Source organism: Urocitellus parryii, chromosome 1, assembly GCF_045843805.1.
Source record: "Urocitellus parryii isolate mUroPar1 chromosome 1, mUroPar1.hap1, whole genome shotgun sequence".
Taxonomy (NCBI): Eukaryota; Metazoa; Chordata; class Mammalia; order Rodentia; family Sciuridae; genus Urocitellus; species Urocitellus parryii.
In genome coordinates, this window is record NC_135531.1 from 206,418,159 (window position 1) to 206,428,052 (window position 9,894).

General features: G+C 39.3%; 1 pseudogene; it reads left to right on the top strand.

The window, feature by feature from the left end:
- Nucleotides 1–210: 210 nt before the first annotated feature.
- On the top strand, nt 211–1,317 carry LOC113183150 (elongation factor 1-alpha 1 pseudogene; annotated as a pseudogene).
- The last annotated feature ends 8,577 nt before the right edge of the window (nt 1,318–9,894 follow it).

The window sequence follows — 9,894 nt, forward strand, 5'->3', positions numbered from 1 at the left end:
TTTGCTTCATCAGAGAAAGAAAGTAAGAAGAACCAGAAAGAGAGAGAAGGGTCTTTTATGTCCAAATTTGGAAATGAAATGTCATTGTGTTTTCTATGTATTATAATAAAGTCACAAGATCCAATCCATACTCACAAGGAGAGGATATCAGGAGGTAAGGATCATTGGGAGCCATGACTGAAGCTGCCTACGACATCCGTCAATAGGAAAATGGGTTTCAATTCTTTTGCAATGAGTTTGCTGCCAGAACACAGGTGTCGTGAAACCACCAAAATGGTAAAGGTAAAGGTAAAGGCTCACATCCACATTATTGTCATTGGACACATAGATTTGGGCAAGTTTACCACGACTGGCCATCTGTTCTACAAATGTGGTGGGACCAAAAGAACCATTGAAAAATTTGAGAAGGAAGCTGCTGAAATGGGAAAGGACCAACTATGCCTGAGTCTTGGATAAACTGAAAGCTGAGCATGAGTGTGGTATCACCAATGACATCTCCCTGCGGAAATTTGAGACCAGCAAGTATTATGTGACTATCATTGATGTCCCAGGACACAGAGACTGCTTCAAAAAAATTGATTAGAGGAACATCTCAGGCTGACTGTGCTGTCCTCATTGTTGTGGTGGTTTTGGTGAATTTGAAGCAGGTATTTCCAAGAATGGGCAGACCCATGAGCATGCTGGGTGTGAAACAATGAATTGTTGGTGATAACAAAACGGGTTTCATGAGCCACCCTACAGTCGGAAGGGATGTGAGGAAATCGTTAAGGAAGTCAGCACCTACATTAAGAAATCGGACACAGTAGCATTTGGGCCAATTTCTGGTTGGAATGGTGACAACATGTTGGAGCCAAGTGCTATTATGCTTTGGTTCAAGGGATGAAAAGTCACCCATAAAGATGGCAGTGCTAGTGGAACCACACTGCTCGAAGCTTTAGACTGCATCCTGCCACCAACTTGTCCAACTGACAAGCCTTTGTGTCTACCTCTCCAGAACGTCTACAGAATTGGGGGTATTGGTACTGTCCCTGTGGGCCAAGTGGAAAGTGGTGTTCTCAAGCCCGGCATAGTGGTCACCTTTGCTCCAGTCAATGTCACAACTGAAGTAAAGTCTGTTGAAATGTACCATGAAGCTCTGAGTGAAGCTCTTCCTGGAGATAGTGTGGGCTTTATGTCAAGAACATGTCTGTCAAAGATGTTCGTTGTGGCAATGTTGCTGGTGATAGCAAAAATGACCCAACAATGGAAGCATCTGGTTTCACTGCTCAGGTGATTATCTTGAACCTTCCAGGTCAAAAATTTGTTGAGCAAAATTAGTTAATTGCAAAAGAATACACCTTAGGGACTAGGAATGTAGCTTGGTGGTTGTAGATCAGCATGCAGAAGGCGCTAGATTCAATCTCCATTATGGGGGGTGGGGGGGAGAATACATAGTACATGATTCCATTTATATAAACTCCAAAAGCAGGTAAAACTAATCTGCAGATAGATATCATTCTGGGGGTTTGGAGGAGGCCTCAGTCTGTTTGGTGCTGCTATACTAGAATGTCACAAACTGGTTTATTTATAAAGAACATAAATTTATTGTCTTACAGTTCTAGAGGCTAAGAAGCCCAATACCAAGTTGTTGGCCTTTGGGGAGGGCCTTCTTGCTGCCATCCCCTATGGTGAAGAGCTGAAATGAAAACAGAAAGAGAGAGAGGGAACCACCCACTGCTATAAAAATGGCATTAATCCATTGGTGAGGTGGAGTCCTCCTGACCTAAACACCTCTTCATACCGTCACAATGGCAACTGGATTTCAACATGAATGTTGGAGAAAACACTCAAAGCACAGCAGAACATCTGCTTGGAAAGAAGCATGAGGAAATCTTCTCAAGTTCTAGAAGCAGTCAATGTCTCATTTTGTCAGAATCCACTGAGCTGAATATGTACTGTCTGTGTATTTTATTTTATGTGAATTATACTTTCATAAATATAATAACAAAGAAAATAAAAGTAAATCTTTTAGAGGAGCCCAGTTGTATTTCTTAAAAACAAAAATTATAATATCAGCACTTTTTTTTTAGTAATGTTAAGTAAAACTTAAAAGTCTAACATCATCTTCTCCCAACCCAAGAACCTAGACAAGGAGGGGTACATGAGAAAGATGCTGAATCACCAGGGAGAAAAAGTTCTTAAAAATGACATCGGTTGAGGTCGGGTTGATCCACCGAGGCTTTTCCCCAAGTGGCACATAGTAAGGAATGCCTCATAGGGTAACTCTGTGGTTTTGCTTTACTCAAGGACTATTAGATCTGTGGGAAGGAACGGGAACAGAGTTACTGAAAGTATTAAAGATCTAATCACTTTTTTTTTATCTCAGGGGGTAAAAATGTAATGGGTTTGCTGATGTCATGTCTAACTAAAATATAGAAATGGAAAAAAGGAGTTCCATTTTTCACTAATAATTTTTTAAAAAACTGATATATTACCTAACTACTAGTTAGGTAATATATCTAGTCTTTTAATATTAAAAAAAAAAATGTTACCAGCTAGGGATGTGGCTCAGGGGTGGGGTGCTTGCCTGGCATGCATGAGGCCCTGGGTTCAACCCTCAGCACCAATAAAATAAAATAAAAATTAACATGACACACTCAGATGAACTTCACAGAAAGATCTTTACAGAAAGATTCCAAACACAGGATAAGAGATTTTGTTCCCTGAATGTTGGAGGAATGATGTCTTATTTTAGTGAAATGTAAAATCACTCATAAGAAAATCCATCCTTAACAATTTCTTTTTCCTTTCTTCCTTTCTTTTTTCACCTTCTATTTTTACAACTCTTCTTGATATTCTCAACATATTGATTTATATTTAAAAGGCTGTTTTATTGTGAGCCAGAATAAGGCTTTCCCTTTATTAAATATGTGTGTGTGCGTGTGTGTGTGTGTGTGTGTGTGTGTGTGTAAAACAAAAAGAACAAATAAATAAAAAGCAACAAGAGAGTTTTGTGTCAGGCACAGGGTCACACACCTGTAGTCCCAGAGGCTCAGGAAGCTGTGGCAGGAGAATCACAAGATCAAAGCCAGCCTCAGCGACTTAAGCAAGGCCCTAACCAACTTAGGGCAACTTAGGGAGATCCTGTCTCAAAATAAAAAAAATAAATAAATAAAAAGGGCTGAGGATGTGACTCAGTGGTTAAGCGCCCCATAGTTCAATCCCTTGTACCAAAGTAGAGAGACAAAGAGTTTCGTACAAAATAAAAGTCATTTTCTCTCCCACATAACAATCCAAGCATAAGGATGCTGCAGTTTCACAGTGTTAGGAATCAAGATTTTCTGTCTTGTTGCTCCTTTGAGTTGCTGTGTGGTATTTCTCATTGCTCTGCCTCCTTCATCCAAATGGTGCATGTCTATGTTTCAGAGAGAAAAACTGATACTCATCACTTCCTTACATTTCATTGGCCAGAGATTAGTCACATAGACACTTTGAGATCTGGCCATCAAATCTACCACTTGCCAAGCCCTGCACACAAAAGCAGCCTTATGCCTACCTGAAAATTCCACTAGTAAAAAAACACCTGCCCGGGAGAACAAATAGTGAAGAACAATTAGGAGACAAAGACCCAGTTGTCTCCTGTCTCCCTAAGAATATCCCATAAGACTATTCTTTTGGAAGCAATCACCATTTGCATTTTTATTATAAGGCAAGAAGTTTGGACTGCCACACAAACATAGCTCTCATTGACACCCAAATTCTCATGGAAATGATAACAAAAAATGTATCTTTTTAAAGGAAAACTTCAAAAATTAAAAGCACACGAAGAATGGAAGAAGTGCTAATAGCAGCCAAGAGATGGCAACAAAACAGACTTGTGATAACTGATTTAGCAGACTAGAGGAAGCTGAAATTAGATGTTTGTGGTAGGGATGAGCGTAGAGATGCCAAAAAGCATGGAGAGTTGGTTGCCAAACTTTTTAAAGGTCCAGAAATTACAAGCACAAGTTGTCTCCGAATGTGGGAAGCATTCGGTGAAAACATGATATCTTGCATAAAAGCAGTTTGTGACATTATGATATATTCCTGGCTATCACGTGAAATAGTAGATCCTAAGACTCTCCCCATTCCAGAAGGGTCCCAAACCCCAGGCAAGGGAAATGTTGCAGACAGGTTCCTAGAGATTAGTATGCAAACTCTACACCCTTTTTCCCTAACCTCTCCCCATGCGTGTCTTTCTCTGTATCGTTTGTAATAGCCTTTACAGTAAACCAGAAAACATGTTTCCCTGAGTTCGATGAGTTTCTCAGGCAAATTGATTGAACCCAAAGAGGGATTCAGTCACTGTCCATCAGCCATATGCATTAATTGACTTGTACCATATATCTCAAATGATTTTAAAAGATGAACGAATATAATTCCTGAGGTTACATTCCCTACATAGCACTTTTAAATTACATATATTTAATTAATTTAAAAATTCGGATATTTGTTGACCTACACAAATTTATTCTCAAATCAATATGGAAAAACACATGTCATGGAATAGCTGAAACTGATGGACTTAGCAAACAATATTAAAAAGTTGAGTGAGCCATCCGGCTTTTATATTCATTTGCTGAATTAAGGCAAATGGAATCAGGAGGTAGGATTGCCATTTGTAGACTTCTACTGTATACCATGAAAGCGTTTTAATATGAATACATTTGTGTTGGTCAGATTTCCATCACTGTGACCAAAATGCCTGGCAAGAACTACTTAGAGAAGGAAAAGTTTATTTTGGATCATGGTTTCAGAGTTCTCCATCTATGACCAACCACCTGCTCCATTGCTCTGGGCCTAAGGTGAGGCAGGAAGAACATCATGGAAGAGGAAAATTGATCGGTGGCCACCAGGAAGTGAGAAGCTGATGTGACTCCATTTTGGAAAAACCAGCCTCTACCTTAGAGCAGGTCCTGTCCAAGGGGTTGGGGGGTGACCCTTGTTCTTGGAAAACCCACAGAGCATTCCTAGGCATGTAATTACCCTGCTCAGTTATTTATCTGTGAATAACAGGAAAGTCCTGTGATGCCAAATGTCCTTGACTCAGCTAGTTCCTGGAAAGACCAAAGAATGTTTGAGGCCTAAGGTCTGACCATGATGACCCATAGCACATATACCTTTGCAACCCCTCACGGCTTAAACCAATCAGTTCAAACGTATCCACCTCCTGAACTAACCAATCACCTTTACCTGACTTGTTCCGGCCAATGAATGTGCTAATCAATGTTAAGAGTTGTTGTTTGATTTTCCTGATAATCTGTGTGATGTTGTGACACATAGAGTATCCCCAAAACCTATAAAATCTCACTGAACAAAGGACTGGGACTCACTCCTTGGAACCACTGAGTCAGAAACCGTTGTGAGTCCAGGCTCCAGTATGCAATAAAGACTCTTGTGTGCTTGCATTGGATTCGGCTCCTGGTGGTCTTTTGGGATCCCCCAAATCCGGTATTACAGAAGCAGAGAGAAAGCACGCAGAGAGAGCATATAAGGAACCAGGGACAAAATATAATCCTTGAGGGCACGCCCCCAGTGATCTACTTCTTCCAACCACATCCCACCGGTGAACTTACCACCCAGTAATCCATTCAATTTATTAATCTACCAAATGAATCAATCCACTGATTGGGTTACATCTCTCATAATCTAATCATTCCACCTCTAAATAATCATGCATTTTCTAACACATGAGCTATTGGAGGGATACCTAATATCCAAACTATGACAATATATCTCATACAATAAGAAAGATATAACCAATCTAACATAAGTGGACAAATAATTAGAACAAGTAATTTCACATCCAAGATATGAACAAAGATGCTCAAACTTTATAGTAAACATAGAAATAGAATTTAAAACTATGAAAGATATAGGGTAGGGGCATAAGATCTTTCAAAATGTTAAATATGTACCACTTTTAACCAAAATATGTACCACCTTTAACCTAGCTCTACCTCTAGGAATAATTTGTCATATAGGAAAAGAACATATGTAATACAACATATCTATGTTGGCATTGTTTGTAATAGAGAAAAATGCAAACAATGTAAGGTCAGAAATGAACTTGGATAAATAGGAATCACCAAATTAATTGTGTCTAGGCAATATGATAGCACACTCTGTAGTCTTAAGAAGTGAAGGAGGTCTATATGTATTGGTATGAAAATGTCTTCAGGATATATTGGATACACGAAAGTACATGTCACAGAGTAACATGATATGTAAAAACTCAGATCAGCAAATGTTGTGACTACCTGTGTAGGAATAAAATGTCACAGCCAGGGGGCTGGGGATGTGGCTCAAGCGGTAGTGCGCTCGCCTTGCATGCGGCCCGGGTTCAATCCTCAGCACCACATACAAAGATGTTGTGTCCGCTGAAAACTAAAAAAATAAATATTAAAAATTCTCTCTCTCTCTCTCTCTCTCTCTCTCTCTCTCTCTCTCTCTCTCTCTCTTAAAAAAAAAAGTCACAGCCAGGTATGGAAGAACACACACATCTGTTATTGGAGATTATCTCTGGAGAGGGACAAAGATCAAGGGTAGCATGAGGAGAGTGAGGGCTAGAAAAAAAGTCTTTTGAGTTCGGTGTTACATATTTCTGTATTGTTTGAAAGTATTCCCACAATAAGTTCATTCCATGTGTTTCTTTAGTACTTATATTTCAAGATATGACGTGTGTGCATGCGTGTGTGTGTGTGTGTGTGTGTGTGTGTGTACACACGAGTGTGTGTGTGTCAAATTGTCGCTAATATCAAGTAACTCATATTATTAGGTCATAAATTGAACTGAATTTATTTGATTTACCTGAGAATATAGGAATAGTATAATATTGATAGCCCCAAAATCTTATCTCTCATCTAATTTATTGGACTCTTTTAGATTTGTGCTGTTTTTCAGAGATTGTTTGCAAAGATTACTAAACAACTCCCTTGGCATTGCAGACAAAGGCAAATCTGGTCCTCATTAGTGAGTCATTCTCTTTGGCTCTGGTAGAACAAACATGGGATTTCAGAGACATAGAAGTATGCCTTTGCCCTACTCTTAGATTGTAAGCAAAAGAGATTGAAAAAGTCAACCATTGTTTTCCTAGTCAGAGAATACTGGTAATCCATTCCTAATGGTGCATGCATTTTTAAATTTATCTTCTGAGGACCTGTTGGATTTTCGACAATTGATCCCACCTGTCAGCCTCCTGTGACACTTGCAAACTTCCTTCCTGTGTTTGCACTGTTTATCTGTCAAGGCTTTTGTTTGCAAATAACTGAAACAAAGGAGAATTTATTAGAAGGTCATCACAGCTGACTGAATTAATGAAAACCCAGATGGGAAGGCTTGAGAAAATGGAAATCATCTCAGGGGTGACTATGTGATCAGGTCAAACAGAAACCCAGGCAACAGTCACCCAACAGGACAATGAGGTTCCTGCCTCGGTGATAAATCCAGCCTCCATCTGTTCCCATTCCCATGCCTTTCATGACGAAGTACACAGGAGAGTGTTCAAGAAGATGATCCAAGGTCATATGTCCCCAGAATCTGTCCAAGTCCAAGATGAGACCATTGAGAGTATATGTATTGGGAGATTTTTCAAAAGTAGATAAGCCTACTAAGACAAAATGCCACAGTTGGCATGGCCATGGTCAAGAACAAAATTGCTTGGCCCTACTAGGGACATACTATTAAACACCATGAGATAGGCTGCTCTAGCAATACTTAGAGCACCATCCTTAAGTCGCCCTTGCCTTTTTCATAAGACCACTCATTTCCTTGTAATAGAACATCTTTCTAGTCTCAACCAATTACCAAGTTACCTTGTTTCATCAGCAACCAACAAAAAGTCAAATACTGGAGAAGGAAATGATTTAAAGTACATATTAAGTAAAGAATGGGCTGATGTGGATCACTCTTTTCAACCACAGGAAATTACAATCAACAGGTAAAGATAATGGGTTTACCAAACATATTAATATCCTCTCCTGAAATCCTGTTTAGACAGTCCTAAATGGTTATATTTTTAAAGATCTCTATCTAATATGAAGGTTTTGAAAGCTAGAAAGCAGATGTGAGAGTAGCAGCTACCTTAACAGAAAAGAAAGCTAAGTCCTGTCTTAGTAGTCAGAGAGTCCAAGAGAAGAAATGAACTTGTGCTGTAGAAAAAAGGAAAAAAGGCTCAGGAATTGATAGAGCCAGACACTTATATAAATAGTTAACCATGAGGATTGTTTGAAAGGCTGTTAAAGAGTCATCATTACTCCCAGATCCACCTCTCAACTCTAACCAGCTTGGCTATTGCCCTTTTGAAATAAAAGGGGAAAGCATTATGAAAACATCATGGAAGAGCTTCTCAAATGGAGTCCGGGGGCCGTTAGGAAGCAGGATTTATGCCTGACTCCAGCTGCTCCTAGGAATGGAAACTTCAGTCACCTTCTGACAGCAGGCATCATGAGCAGGTGATTCCATTGTGCCCAGAGACTGAAGGTTCACATCAAGAGGTTATCAGAGGGCTGGGGATATGGCTCAGTGGTAGAGAAGTTGCCTAGTATGTACAAGGTCCTGGTTTCAATCCCTAGTGCAAAAAAAAAAAAAAATACATTCAAGATGCAGAAGACAGATCTTGAGATTTTTTTTTTTTTTTAAGTGATAGCAGAAAAGAAAAACTCAGCAGAAGCATTGGAAGATAAACTTAGGTAAGTTAAAAAAGTAAAGTTCAAAGTTCAAAGTATAAAAAAAGATCAGGAAAAGTAGAGGGTAAGACTGGAAGTTCCAATATCTAATATATAATAATATGGATGCTAGAAAAAGAGAACTTGGAAAACAGAGAGGAAGAAATCATCAGCAAAGTAATCAAGAAAAACTCCCAGTACAAAAAAGCATAGACACCCAGATTTTAAGAACACACCATGCAACACCCTGGAGGAAAAACTTCCAAAATGACACAACTTTTTGAAAACTCTGAACACTGGCAACATGTTCTGAATTTTCAAATGTTAGGATATGTTAGGGTAGGGCAGAATATGTTAGGAGATCTTAGGGTAAGGCAGATTGAAATCAAAATATCAGACTTCTCAGCCAGGGACAGTGACATACTGCTACAATCCCAGCACCACATAAAGGTAAAATAAAGATATTGTGTCCACCTAAAACTAAAAAATAAATATCTTTTAAAAAAAGAATTCTATATTCAACCAAACTACCAACCAAATATTTCAGCCAGAAAAGAGATGAAATATTCCAGGAGAATAATGGAGATTTCCTTAAAAGGACTGGATATAAAGATTTGGGCAGAGCAAAATTACAAGCACTGGCAGGAAGGGAAGAATACACAGAGGTAGCTGTGTACAGGTGGTCATAAGACAAGGGCCCCATGCTGTAACAAAAGATGCAGACAACTGCCTCAACCTGGAAAGGGAATCGATAGCCCAGTCTCACCTTCTCCTGCCTCCCTCCAATCTCCTGTCAGTACTTCCCATTAGCCATACTAACCCCTGAGGTCAGACAGCAGGTGACCCTTGTGTTGCTATTTATAAACCTTGGTCTCTCAGGAAATAAAGCAAAGTGAGGAGGTAGAGAAACTTATAATGACTAAATTTGTTGAAACATGTAAATATTTAGAATAATGACTGTCACCTCTTTTTGCCCCAGGACTGGGGATATGAACCCACAGCCTTGCATGTGCTAGACACTGAGCTACATCCCCAACCCTTTTTATTTTGAGACAGGGTCTCACTAAGTCTTTCAAACTAGCCTCCAACTTGGGATCTTCCTGCTTCAGCCTTCCAAGTAGTTGAATGTCTATCACCTTTGAAACACCCAATATATCTTAGTTGTTATCACTGTTATTTTATTTATTGTTATTAATAGGGAACAATTACC